Genomic DNA, 13,722 nt, shown 5'->3' on the forward strand with positions numbered 1-13,722 from the left:
AGTACATAGCAAGTATTCAGTACTACCTAAAACTGTATAAATCAGGATTTCCAGAATGTTTGTCAGTGTCATTCCCCCTAAGGTGGACATGAAGAAAGATGCTCTAGTTAAGACTGTATCAAGTTCAACTAAAGAAATAGATGGTTATTGCTTTCCTTTCTTTCTTTTTTAGACCTGTAATTTATTATTCATTATATACAAAATCTTTTATTTTAGTGTCCATGCATTCTTATGTTTAATGTTTAAATCCATTTTGAAACTTTGTAAAGAAATTTTCTTTTTATTATGAACTTGTTTTGTACATTCTCAACTCAATATATAGGATATTTTGTGCCCCCCCCCTTTTTTTTTTTTTTATTTTTATTGCTGCATTTTGAAGGTAAATATTACCTCTGAAAATACTCTGGTCTCGTTATTTTGTTTTGCCACGTGTTTGATTCAGTTCAAAGTATTTAGAGTGCCTCTGCCGATGAACGAGTTGAGTCTTTCATTGTCACCACCAAGCTTTATCAATGGAAGCTAAAAAGAAAACCGAGCCAAAACTGGTAAAAAAAAAAATGAATTTTCAACACAAATATATTACCAACAACAACAAAAATCCACAAAAAAAGAAGAATTTTATTAGTTTTCCACGTTTTTGCTCTTTTACAACCATATTCTTTTGAAAATTCAGAATTAAAAGAAAAGAAAAATTCTGCGTACTTTGACCAGCTATAAAAACATGAGCAAAGAACGTGTCTAACGTTTGTTAAGTTGATTGGAGTTACTTAGGGCTACCTTGTGATTTGGTCATACAAGACAACAAGAACACCTCTTTGCTGCCGAGTTAATTCGGGTGATCAGCGTCCGGCTCTGAGCCGAGCCTGGTGTGAGCAGTCACACTACAAAGTCACATCCCCATTAGTGTGTCCTTGCTGGGTGCTGCACTCACTCACATGCCTCACTAGAACTTCTGGGGGCATAACCCATGGCTTTCAGACCTACAGTGAATTGAGCTGCTCTGTGATCCTTTTCCAGTGACTTACGGGAGAACTTGTCTGTTTTTCTGAGCACAATTGTCGGAAGGCGTTGGAGGACTATCAGCACTGGAGTGGTTTAGCCTGTGTCCTCACTGCAAAGTATGTGGGTTACCTGCCCGAGTAAGCAGCACTTGGGTTTTGGCCTATACCCCAGATGAGCCAGCTAGCCCAGGTGTAAAGCACCACCAAACTCAGGCCAGAGGGGTTTGTGTGTGGATTGCAGCTGGATTAAGGACAACATCTGCGTCAGAACCCTCTGTGCAGGCTGCTCAAACCTTGAGTTAACAGGCCTTCTCTGGAGCAGGCTCCAGCCCCATTACTCGTTGGCCAACACCAAGGTGTAGCAGTTCACTGCTAGTACAGGCCAGCAGCAAATTACTCCCTCTTCCTCAGAGCAAGGAGGAAGCAAAGGTGTTGCGACTCAGTGGGGTGTCTGTGCCCCTCAGGGCTACATGTGGGGCAGTGCAGCTGATGTCCTCTGCTCAGATGCTGCCTAAAGTCACAATCTAGCCCTTTCTCTGGAAAGGAAGAGTTAGTGGGGATTTTTCTCAAGATGTGTGAGATCATGGAGGATCTATTAAAAAACTAACCCAGCAGTGCAGCCTAGTGGTTAAGGCCCTATGGATTCTCTTCCCAGAAATGCCAGTGTGTATGTTGGGTGACCTTGGGCAAGTTACTTCGCTGCTCAGTGCCTCTGTTTCCCCTTCTGTAAGATGGGGCTAATGACACTGATTTATTTTATAAAGCACTTTGAGATCTACTCATGAAACGCACAGTATAACAGCTAGGAATTATTATTGTTATTATTCTTTCTACCAATTCCCCTTTGAAGTAGAAGGGGTTCTGACACTTTCATTTTTTTTTCTTCTTGTTAATCATCAGTGTAAGAAAATATCTATTCCTGCCACATGTAGTTAAATGTATGGAACCCGCTGCCTCAAGATACCCAAGGGAGTTAAAGTGGCTAGATTAAAAGGGCAGGGTTATTCTATGCTCACCTAGCACTCGGTGAACTGAGATAAGGAGAAAGGTAATCAGACTTCATACTTCAGGACATAAGCTGCTCAACTGTGGGGAAGCCAGAAAGAAACCTTGTCTCCCATATATGGTGTTGTATGCATTGGTCAGCTATGTTATGGCTGGTTTATTCCTTCCTTTGAAACATATGGCATTGGTCCCTGCAGAAGGTAGGATGTCAGTCACATTGGGTGGACCAAACGATCAGATGCAGAATGGAAACTCATGGCAGATACATTAAGAAGGAACACAGGGGCTCATCCAGTGAGCCAATATTGTCATGTGGTGGGGATCTGAGTTCTCTCCTCACTCCTTGGGGAGCAGGGGCTGAGAGAGCTAAGCTCTGGAAGGAGGGAGGACCTCACATATAACTCTAGGGTGATTCTTCCAGATGACATATGTAGTAGTCCTGATAAGCTCCAGCCGGAGCCTTGATGAGTCTTTCTTGGAGCACAGGAGGACCCCTTGACATGGAAAAACAAGTATAAGCCAAGAAGGAACAGCTCCATCCCTTAGAAAGAATGCACACACCCCCAAGAGTGATTTTTAAAAGTGGGAAGATAAGGGATTTGGCTTTGGGCCATGTTAAATTGAAGTTGATGGTGAGACATCCAGGAGACAAAGTCAGAAAGACAGGAGGCACTAGGGCAGTTTCAATTCTGGCCAGAACCCAGAAGAACAGAGATACACAAAACAATAAAGCAATGGGCAAAGCCACGTAGGTCCATGCAAGACACCATCCATTGAGTGCACCTGGTCTTGGGGGATAAAAAGATACCCAAGCCTTTTAGCTCCTCTAGCATTGTTTTGTTCAGGATCAATTCTGTAAACAGGACTAACCGGGTTTATTTTGATTTTTTGGAGTTGCTGCAGAAAACGTTTCCACACGGCTTTTCTTATTCCTCCTTGACACAATATTAATGAGTTGCAAGTTCCCCAGGCAGCTGGTTTATTTTATTTAATTTTAAAGACAGCTGCAAAGCTGCTTCAGCAAACTGCATATTGCTTGCATGGGCTGTGTATTCTGGTTCCACAGAAACTCAGATAACCCCAAATATCTTGCACTGCCAGCACTTAATAAATCATCATCTTATTGTTTGCGTTGCTGTTTTTTTGTGGGCTTTTCCAGTGCCTCAGTGAGCCATTTATGAGGCTGAAGTAATTTGAGAGGTCTTCCTTTCGAGCTATTTCCATCATCCAGGAACTGAAATATCACGACAAGATAGATGTTGCATTATTTCAGCTCTATATGTGGCCTCTTGAAGCATGAAAAGAGCCAAAGAAAAACAAATGCAAATACCTGCAACACAAATACAGGTTGAAAAATCAACACATTCTCACTGCCTCACCACCATTTGAGACCCTACAATAACAAACCAGTAGAGGGTTTTTCCTCTTAAATTCCAAGCAAGTTTGCATACTGCTTTCGGAGGTCTTTGGATACAGTGCATTATGTTGGTCAGAGTATTTGCCCTGCTGCATCTGTCTGCAAAGAACAGCGATCATTGTAAACATTGTCCAGTTGCAAGATGAAATTCAAAAAAGGCAAGTGCAGATTATTGCACATAGAAAAGAAAAATCAAATGCACAAATATAAAACCATCTAGGCAGTAGTACTGTGAAAAGGATATTGGGGTCATAGTGGATCACAAATTGAATATGAGCCAGCAATGTGATACAATTACAAAAAAGACTAATAACATTCTGGGGTGTATTAACAGGAATGTCGTATGTAAGACACGGGAGGTAATTGTCCCACTTTCCACAGGCGAGGAGGCCTCAGCTGGAGAATTGTATCCAGTTTTGGGCATCACACGTTTAAGAAAGATGTGGTCTGATAGACAGACTAGAAGACAGCAAAAAAATGATGAAAGGTTTAGAAAACCTGACCTATGAGGAAAGGTTAAGGAAAACTGGACATGTTTAGTCTTGAGAAAAGAAGAACAGGAGTACTTGTGGCACCTTAGAGACTAACAAATTTATTAGAGCATAAGCTTTCGTGGACTACAGCCCACTTCTTCGGATGCATATAGAATGGAACATATATTGAGGAGATATATATACACACATACAGAGAGCATAAACAGGTGGGAGTTGTCTTACCAACTCTGAGAGGCCAATTAATTAAGAGAAAAAAAACTTTTGAAGTGATAATCAAGCTAGCCCAGTACAGACAGTTTGATAAGAAGTGTGAGAATACTTACAAGGGGAGATAGATTCAATGTTTGTAATGGCTCAGCCATTCCCAGTCCTTATTCAAACCGGAGTTGATTGTGTCTAGTTTGCATATCAATTCTAGCTCAGCAGTCTCTCGTTGGAGTCTGTTTTTGAAGTTTTTCTGTTGTAATATAGCCACCCGCAGGTCTGTCACTGAATGACCAGACAGGTTAAAGTGTTCTCCCACTGGTTTTTGAGTATTTTGATTCCTGATGTCAGATTTGTGTCCATTAATTCTTTTGCGTAGAGACTGTCCGGTTTGGCCAATGTACATGGCAGAGGGGCATTGCTGGCACATGATGGCATATATCACATTGGTAGATGTGCAGGTGAACGAGCCCCTGATGGTATGGCTGATGTGATTAGGTCCTATGATGATGTCACTTGAATAGATATGTGGACAGAGTTGGCATCGGGGTTTGTTACAAGGATAGGTTCCTGGGTTAGTGGTTTTGTTCAGTGATGTGTGGTTGCTGGGTGAGTATTTGCTTTAGGTTGGGGGGTTGTCTGTAAGCAAGGACAGGTCTGTCTCCCAAGATCTGTGAGAGTAAAGGATCATCTTTCAGGATAGGTTGTAGATCCCTGATGATGCGCTGGAGAGGTTTTAGTTGGGGGCTGAAGGTGACAGCTAGTGGTGTTCTGTTATTTTCTTTGTTGGGCCTGTCTTGTAGGAGGTGACTTCTGGGTACTCGTCTGGCTCTGTCAATCTGTTTTTTCACTTCAGCAGGTGGGTATTGTAGTTTTAAGAATGCTTGATAGAGATCTTGTAGGTGCTTGTCTCTATCCGAGGGATTGGAGCAAATGCGGTTATATCTTAGAGCTTGGCTGTAGACAATGGATCGTGTGGTGTGTCCTGGATGGAAGCTGGAGGCATGTAGGTAAGTGTAGCGGTCAGTAGGTTTCCGGTATAGGGTGGTATTTATGTGACCATCGCTTATTAGCACAGTAGTGTCCAGGAAATGGACCGCTTGTGTGGATTGATCACTTCAAAAGTTTTTTTCTCTTAATTAATTGGCCTCTCAGAGTTGGTAAGACAACTCCCACCTGTTTATGCTCTCTGTATGTGTGTATATATATCTCCTCAATATATGTTCCATTCTATATGCATCCGAAGAAGTGGGCTGTAGTCCACGAAAGCTTATGCTCTAATAAATTTGTTAGTCTCTAAGGTGCCACAAGTACTCCTGTTCTTCTTTTTGCGGATACAGACTAACACGGCTGCTACTCTGAAACCAGTCTTGAGAAAGAAGACAGAGGGGAATCTGATAACAGTCTTCAGGTATGTTAAGGGCTGTTATAAAGAGGATGGTGATCAGTTGTGCTCCACTGAAAGTAGGGCAAGAAGTAATCAGCTTAATCTGCTGCAAAGGAGATTTAGGTTGGCTATTATAGGAAAAAATTTCTATCTATATGGGTAGTTAAGCTCTGGAATGAGTTTCCGAAAGGAGGGTGTGGAACCCCCATCATTGGAGGTTTTTAAGACTAGGTTGGACAAACACCTGTCACATCAGGACTAGGTTTATTTGGTCCTGCCTCAGCACAGGGGACTGGACTAGATGACCTCTCGAGGTTCCAGCCCTCCATGTCTATGATTCTATGAAAGCTGATGGGTGGATTGACTGGAGCAGAGGAGGGTACGTATCACACTTATTATGCAGACCCAAAACTTCCAGTCATGACTGTGTCCCTTTAAAGAATATCACAGCAATGAAACAATGAAAGGAGAGAGGGACAGGCTGAAGTGCCATCCTTTACTCAGCTAGTTAGGCCTACAATGACTGCAGCAGCATGTAGAGTGCATGTCCCATCAACCGTTGATAGGACACGCCTGTCACATTAGGAAACAATAGAGTATAGAAGAGGTCAGGGCCAGCTCCAGGCACCAGCCCTCCAAGCATGTGCTTGGGACGGCACCTGGAGGGGGCGGTGCTCACCCGGGGAGAGCGGGGCCATGGCCGGGCTCTCCGCCCTCCTCCCGGTGCTCCGGCTGGTTGGGGAGAGCGGGGCCCCGGCCGGGCTCGCTGCCCTCCCCCCGGCCAGCCGGGAAGAGCAGGGCCGCCCTCCTCCCGGCGCTCCGGCCGGTCGGGGAGAGCGGGGCCCCAGCCGGGCTCTCCGCCCTCCTCCCGACGCTCCGGCCGGCCGGGAACAGCGGGGCCACGGCCGGGCTCGGCGCCTTCCCCTGCCGCACTCCCAGCCAGGGGTGGCAAAAAAGCCAGAGCCGGCCCTGGTAGAGGTGGAGTCTGTGCCTGAAATTTGAACCTCCCAACTGTTACCAAGTTGCATCACCATCTCAACGTGAGTTGGCTGGAGTTTTGTCATCTGTGAAATAGGCTTGGGAAAGGAAAGGGGCTTTGAATCATGCTCTGGCCCCCAGACTCAGGTCTTTCTACTTTGCTCTTCATTACTCAGCCCTAAGAGAAGCCAGAGAACTTTCACATATCACTAAGAATGGACACGGCTCCAAATCAGAAGCCTCTAGACTAGCTCAACTAAAGAAACATTCTGCATGCCTCCCAAATGATTATTAAAATTACTTCCCAACTCCATTAGTCAACCCACAGACCTTCACCTGTAGCCCAACTAAATATATTTGCTTCAGCACAAGGGAAGAGTTGAACATGAGGAGCCTTTCACACTGCAATCAAGTCCACCGGATTGGGAGGGCCTAAGCGACGGTTCTGTTTCTCACACATTCATACCCAGGGGCACTGGGGAGGCTAGTAACTAGTAGAAATACTGGATTGATAATCACAGAATCATGGAAACAACTTACTACTCATTGACTCTGTGCCCTACAAAGAATGGATCTAATCCCCCAATAAAAGAGGTATCAAATAGTAAAGTTATACCACGCTTGATCTTAGCCAAAAGGCCAAAGCACCTGTAATGCCGAAGACCATAAAAGCTTTGTGCAATTGCTTTCCTGCTCAGAGCACCTGGTGACAACGAATACTAACGGCAGGCTGTAGACTTGAATTAACTGCCCAAACACCTTGATAGCGCAGAATAAAGGTTGCCCAGGACTACCTCGTGCCCTTTCAGAATGTGGAAAGTGGCTAATCTTAAACCTCTGAAAACCAGGAAATACAAAGTTATGATACATGCCAACTTCTGTCATTTCCTTCAGACTCCTTTTTCCACAAAGATACAGCACTTTGAGGAGTGACATTGATAGGTGAGATCCCTTGGCTCATGTAGATTGGATGAATCATTGTCAAAAGTTGACATTTGTTTTCTGTGTTCATTTTTCATGATAAATGTAAGTTACTGTGTTGACTGAGGACAGTATCTGGTATCTCATTAGTCAATGTTGACCATAGACCAGTTCTTAGGCCATGTCTACGCTACAGGCACAACAGACTAGCTATAGCACTATAGCTATGTCGCTGTAACCCAGTAGTGTAGATGCAAACTACACCGACAGCAAGGGCTTTTCCATTACTGTAGGAACTCCAACTTGCCGAGCAATGGTAGCTAGGTTGACAGAAGCATTCTTCCATTGACCTATCTGCATCTACGCTGGGGGTTAGGTTGAGATAGCTAAAGTGCTCAAGGGTGTACATTTTTCACATCCATGAGCACCTCAGCTATGTCAACCTAAATTTGAAGAGTAGACCACGCCTTAGAATAGGCTTTCTATTATGGGCACCTTTCCTGATGTCCAGCAATCCCTTTGATCATACAGCCATCGACAGTCTCCACTACTTGCTTTTCTTTGATGACACTCAGTCCCATTGTTCAAGAAATGGGTAAGGCGCATGAGTCACGATTACATTACATTAGCCTTATCACTTAGTGTCTTTCATCTTCCCTCTATTTAATTAATGCTGTTTTCCTTGACAATACTTCTAAAGTAAAACTGGAGTCTTTGTGTGGATTTTAGAGCACTAAGGGCTAGTTTATACTGGCAACATTAAAGCGCTGCCGCTCTCTTTGGAATGCTGTTCTATCAATATCTAGTACTAGGCAATGAAAACCAGGTCGCAACATCAAATAATTGGGGAGGGATAGCTCAGTGGTTTGAGTATTGGCCTGCTAAAGCCAGGGTTGTGAACTCAATCCTTGAGGGGGCCACTTAGGGATTTGGGGCAAAATCAGTACTTGGTCCTGCTAGTGAAGGCAGGGGGCTGGACTCAATGACTTTTCAGGGTCCCTTCCAGTTCTAGGAGATAGGTATAGCTCCATATATTATATTATGATATTCCCAGTCAGGCATCCCTTTTTTTTCTTATACTTTTAAAGAATCAATAGAGTGCAAAGCTCCCACTGCACCCTTATATCTGAGCTGATACAGCTTTCCATGGAACAGTGCAGAGGTTGGTCCCCCTCAGTCTGGGAGGAATGCTATGAAGGACTAGAAAACTAGTGGGATTATGACATCATTGCAGACTGGGAAACAGAGTAGGGCTGGAATTTTTCATCACATGGCACGTACTTTTTTTTTGCTTGCTTGTTACCACCTGCTTACCTTGTGAAAGACTCAGACATTCAACTAGGGCCTAAAAATGCTCTCATTTTAGCTTGCCTGTCCGCCCAGGAGTCAGTCATCCAGCAAAAAGCAAAATGACTTCATATACCTGGTACTTTTAAGGTAAAAAAGTAGAGTCTAAAATGATTATGCATCAATTAAAAATAAAGAGCACAACGTTTTCCCCCTTATCAAGTCCCATTTCAGACACGTGTGGGTGTGATGTTGTAATGGAATAGTCCTTGGTGTTGCCTTCGGTCAGGACTGAAACGGTTGTCCCCAGGCCTACTCCCCCTAAAAGGTAGGACGTACACTTGCCTCAATCTCTTACAGGTTCCCTAGGGAATTACATTCAGCAAACTGGGAGACCTGCCAGCAGACACAGAGCGCAAGTGATCAGAGAACAGCAGCAAAACACACACCAGAGCCAAAGCAAAGCAAATATGGAAATCCTTTCAGGAAAAATCAGATTTTCACTCATTTGACCAGTGGATGTTGACCCAGCTCTAGTTACTAAGTCACTGGTGCAATGAATCAGAGCGTTAGGCTTTTCTTGAGTTCAGGGGGTCAGCTCCTACCAACCCCTCTTCCAGTCTCAGTGAAGGCTCTGCAGACTAGGTTTAAGAAAGGATTCATCAGGCCAGATGAGCTTCTGCTGAACAGGGTCACTGTGAAAACAGATCTCAATGAATTACCTACTTTACAGACCACCCTGGCAACTGCCCATACAAACTACTTGTGGCTACTTCAGTAGCTGAGCTGGGGTCTCTGCTCCTTTGCTCCCCAGAAACAAAGTGGTGAGGGGTACGATAGGGCTGTGCAATGCATTCAAAGCGATTCACTGGGACAGTTCACGTAAGTTAGCGTTTGCAGAATCAGGCCTCAATATGGGGTTTACCTTGTAAAATATGGGCCATAGTAAAACATACTGGAGAAATGTGCGCCCCGGGCTTGTTACTGTAGCTAATGGAGAAATAACATTTACATTTGCTGCCTTTGTGTGATTTTAACTGCACAACCTATGAGAGCATTTATTACACTGGGGATTGGGCCATCTGGTTTTAATAGGGTTACTCTAAGAGTTTGCAGGATCAGGTCCTAGGTGTGTCGATTTGTCTTTTTACTCAAACTTTTTAAATGTTTCTATCCGCTTGTGGGGGAAAGGTTCAGGGCAATTCTTGTCGCTTCCAGACTCATTCACCCATTCCTAACTGGACCCCAAACTCTGATCCTATACATGACAGCAAATAGCTTGGACCAACCAGGAATTTGAGAGCTTAAGAAAAAAATTAACATTTGTAATATGACGAGACAGTTAAACAAGAGGAGCCAAATCAGCGAAATGATGTTGCATGTTTAATTGCAGGTGTTGGGGTCACAGTGTTATTTAACTTTGGGTTTGTCATTTCAGTTGATGATGAAGGAGGTATGTTCCTCATGCCTCCAGCCTGTCTCTTCTATGGAGTGTGTGGCAGCCAACAAGGTCCTTCTGCACCACTCATGCTTCTGCTGCAAGCTCTGCAAGAGGAAGCTAAGGTAAGTAGTGGGACTAGGTGCCATTTACTCCTGAGGGATCTCAAAGTGGTTTACAAAGGGTGGGCCCAGCAGTCCCCTCCAGTAACTCTGGTAGGGAAGAGCTCTGCAGCGGTCACAGAAAGGGGAGCAGTGTTTCTGTGATATAATCTCTCTCCCCGTCCCTGGAGCTTGAAGACTGCCCTCCTCAAACACATGGTGCCAGGGCTCTGTGGATCAGGAATCCTGCTGAAGGCAGGTGGGGCTACAAGCAGGAAGCAGCTGCAGCCCCCAGGCCTGCTCCCCATAGACTTCACCTGCACCTCAGCAGACATCTGTGTGGGAGTTAATGACATTTCAAGCAGCACGGACTCGTACTGGGTTTTCTGAGTACAGCACAGCCATGGGGTGAGGCAATCAGTGACAGTGAGCATTCCCCACCCCCAAGCCGCCATGGGGTGAGGCAATCAGTGACAGTGAGCATTCCCTACCCCAAAGCCACCATGGGGTGGGCAGCCAATGACAGCGTACCCCCCCACACAGCTGCCATGGGGTGAGGCAGCCAGTAACAATGTGGCCCCCCCAGCCATCAGGGGTCAAGACAGCCAGTGACAGCACGGCCCCCCCAGCCGCCATGGGGCGAGGCAGCCAGTGACAGCGTACCCCCTCACACAGCCACCAGGGGACGAGACAGCCAGTGACAGCACGGCCCTCTCCAGCCGCCATGGGGCAAGGCAGCCAGTGACAGCGCGGCCCCCAGCAGTCATACTAACCAGGGAGAAGGGGCATGCCAACAGGTCACCACAGAGAGGCATGTATTCCCTGCTGAGGCTGTGGGAACTATGGGGCTTGGAGCAGCGTTCCCAGTGGATTCTGGGCTCTGCGAACATTCCCTCTGCCTTCTCTAAGGCTCCCCAAGCTCCTCATCCCTGATGGAAGTATTAGGAAGTAACTGAAGGGTGAACCATGGCATTTCCTGGGCCCTCGCTCTCCTGCTGCTGATTTTACCACAGGAGGACCCTCTGCACTGGTACAATACTACTCAGCATAAAGGAATTATTTTACTTCTGACATGCAGCCACCTCTGGAGTGGAGACTGGCAACGAACCAGCACACAATGCATTGCACAACAATGGCAAAAAGGGGAAAGGACAGCAAAGTGAAACCTTGCAAAAATGTCCTGAGATCTTTAAGAGGTGACAGAGCATCAGCTTTCAATATCTTTCACACAGTACATTGCTTGCAACTCAGCTTATTGACCTAGATTCATAGATCTTAATGCCAGCAGGGGCCATTCTGATCATCTAGTCTGACCTCCTACACAAGCCATTGAATTTCACCCAGTGATTCCTGCATCAAGCCCATATCCTGTGATTGAGCTAGAACATGTATTTTAGAAAGACACCCCAATCTTGCTTTAAATCCTTCAAATGAGGGAGAATCCACCACATCCCTTGGTAAACTCCATGCAGCTTACTGTGTGTGAGAGGATGGATGGCCTCATCAGAAGGGTGAAGGACTTAGCTGAACCAATTGGGATTTGAACCAGTGTTCTCAGAGTGCCACAATATTTTGAAAGCTGCTATTTTAGCCCTTCCAGCTGGACTTGTTTTTAAGGAACCATGAAGAGCCACTGTGAGTTGGCTCTGAGATTCCCCAGCCTTAACTCCCATAATAAAATGCCTGCAGCTCAAACGTTACCACATAGTGAACATTTCTAGGGCAGAATAGAATGGAACCTCTTCATTATCAGGAATGACACTTATTACTCTAGACCCCTTCATCCCCACCCCACAAAGACCTCCCATTGTCCCCACGCTGTATTACTGTAATGTACTGACATGCTGAGTTATCATGCAAGATCACCCTGTGCTTAGCCCTGCTCCAGAAGGAAGGAGAAGACGACACAAGGAGCTTTCCCCTTTTCTTTATTCTAGCAGGTGTTGATGTAGGATATTTTGACCAGCCCATAGGATACTGAGGAAGTTGCAGTAAGAAGAATGAACACTTGGTACGAGGTATCCTCTCCCAGGCACATTTGGAAATGACACCTGCTATTTGATGCAACAGGGTCATTCCAAAAGTAAAAATACACACATCGCTCTTGATGTGTGTCGTTAAGATCTCGGGGCGAGAGTCAGCCACAGGTCAGGGTTGCCAACTTTCTAATGTCTGAAAACCGGACACTACAGCAGGAGTGCAGGAACCTCCCACTGCCCATGCTCTGCCTCTTCCTCTGAGACCCCGCTCCCACCCCATCTCTTCCCTAGGCCCTGCCCCCCTGCTCATTCCTCTCTCCCCCTCCCCCATCACTAACTGCTCTTCCCCCTCCTCGTTGCCCAATCCCCTACACCTGCCTCCTCCCCTCACAAACTGACTCCCTCTGCTCCAGGGCTGGGACAAGAACTGCAGCCCCCTGATGTGGAGCCTGCCTGCCCATGAGATGCAAGTAGGAGGCACCCCTGGCTGAGCAGGGGCTGGTGCGAGTTGATGACCTCCCCGTCTCCCATGGTAACTGGACTTTTGGTGTCCAGTACATCTGACTGGACACTGCACAGGTCCCTTTCGAAAATCAGATACCTGGCAACCCTAGCAACAGTAGGACTGATCTAGCAGTATACAGAGGGGAGGGAGATCACAAACCAGCTTGAACCTCAAGATGGGGATCTGTGGGATCTGTGGGCCACCTGGGAAATCTCACAGCCATCCAAAAGAGGTGGAGACACCAGTTTGAGAATCTCTGTTCTACATTGTGTGGTGCCTGGGTCAGACATTGTTAGTGCTTAACACATGCACTGTGATAATAATCAGACTTAGTTGGAAAATGGGCTTTTTTCTGTGGAAAATTCAACAACAAAAATCATATGTTCTCAGAATTTTCCATGAAAAATTTGGCTTTTTGGTGAAAAATTGAAAAGAGAAATATTTCAATTTGGAAATGCTGCTGTGGCTTCTGATGGGAGTTGTTGTTTGGAGGCCTCTTGCTCCCATTCTCCTCTGTAGCTGGGCTTCCTGGTCAGACTACATCTCCCATGATACACCATGGTCTCCCCCATGGAGAGGTGAGACATTTTTGTCATGGGAATCCCCGCTCATGGTGCATCAAGGGAGATGAAGTCTGTTTGGAGAGCCTGACTCAGAGGAGAATGGGGACATGAGGTAATGGAACTACAACTCCCATGGTGCATTGCAGCAGGATATCCAAATCGAAATATTTCTATTTGCAGGTGTCTGGTTTTTTGACCAAAAAAAAAAAAAAAAATTCCATAGAAACCAGAAACTTCTAGTGAAAATTTTCATTTTAATCAAAAACCAAAAATGTCCATCATAAAAGTATTTTGACGTAAACCTTTCAACGAGCACTAATAATAATTCTTTCCCTCACACATAGTACTCAACTGCTGTCCTGATGTGTGTTTTACAGCTTGCATAACTACACTGCCCTCCACGGGGCGTTTTACTGCGAAGTCCATTACCAGCAGCTTGCCA

The sequence above is a fragment of the Malaclemys terrapin genome, chromosome 2 (genome assembly GCF_027887155.1).
Source record: "Malaclemys terrapin pileata isolate rMalTer1 chromosome 2, rMalTer1.hap1, whole genome shotgun sequence".
Lineage (NCBI taxonomy): Eukaryota > Metazoa > Chordata > Testudines > Emydidae > Malaclemys > Malaclemys terrapin.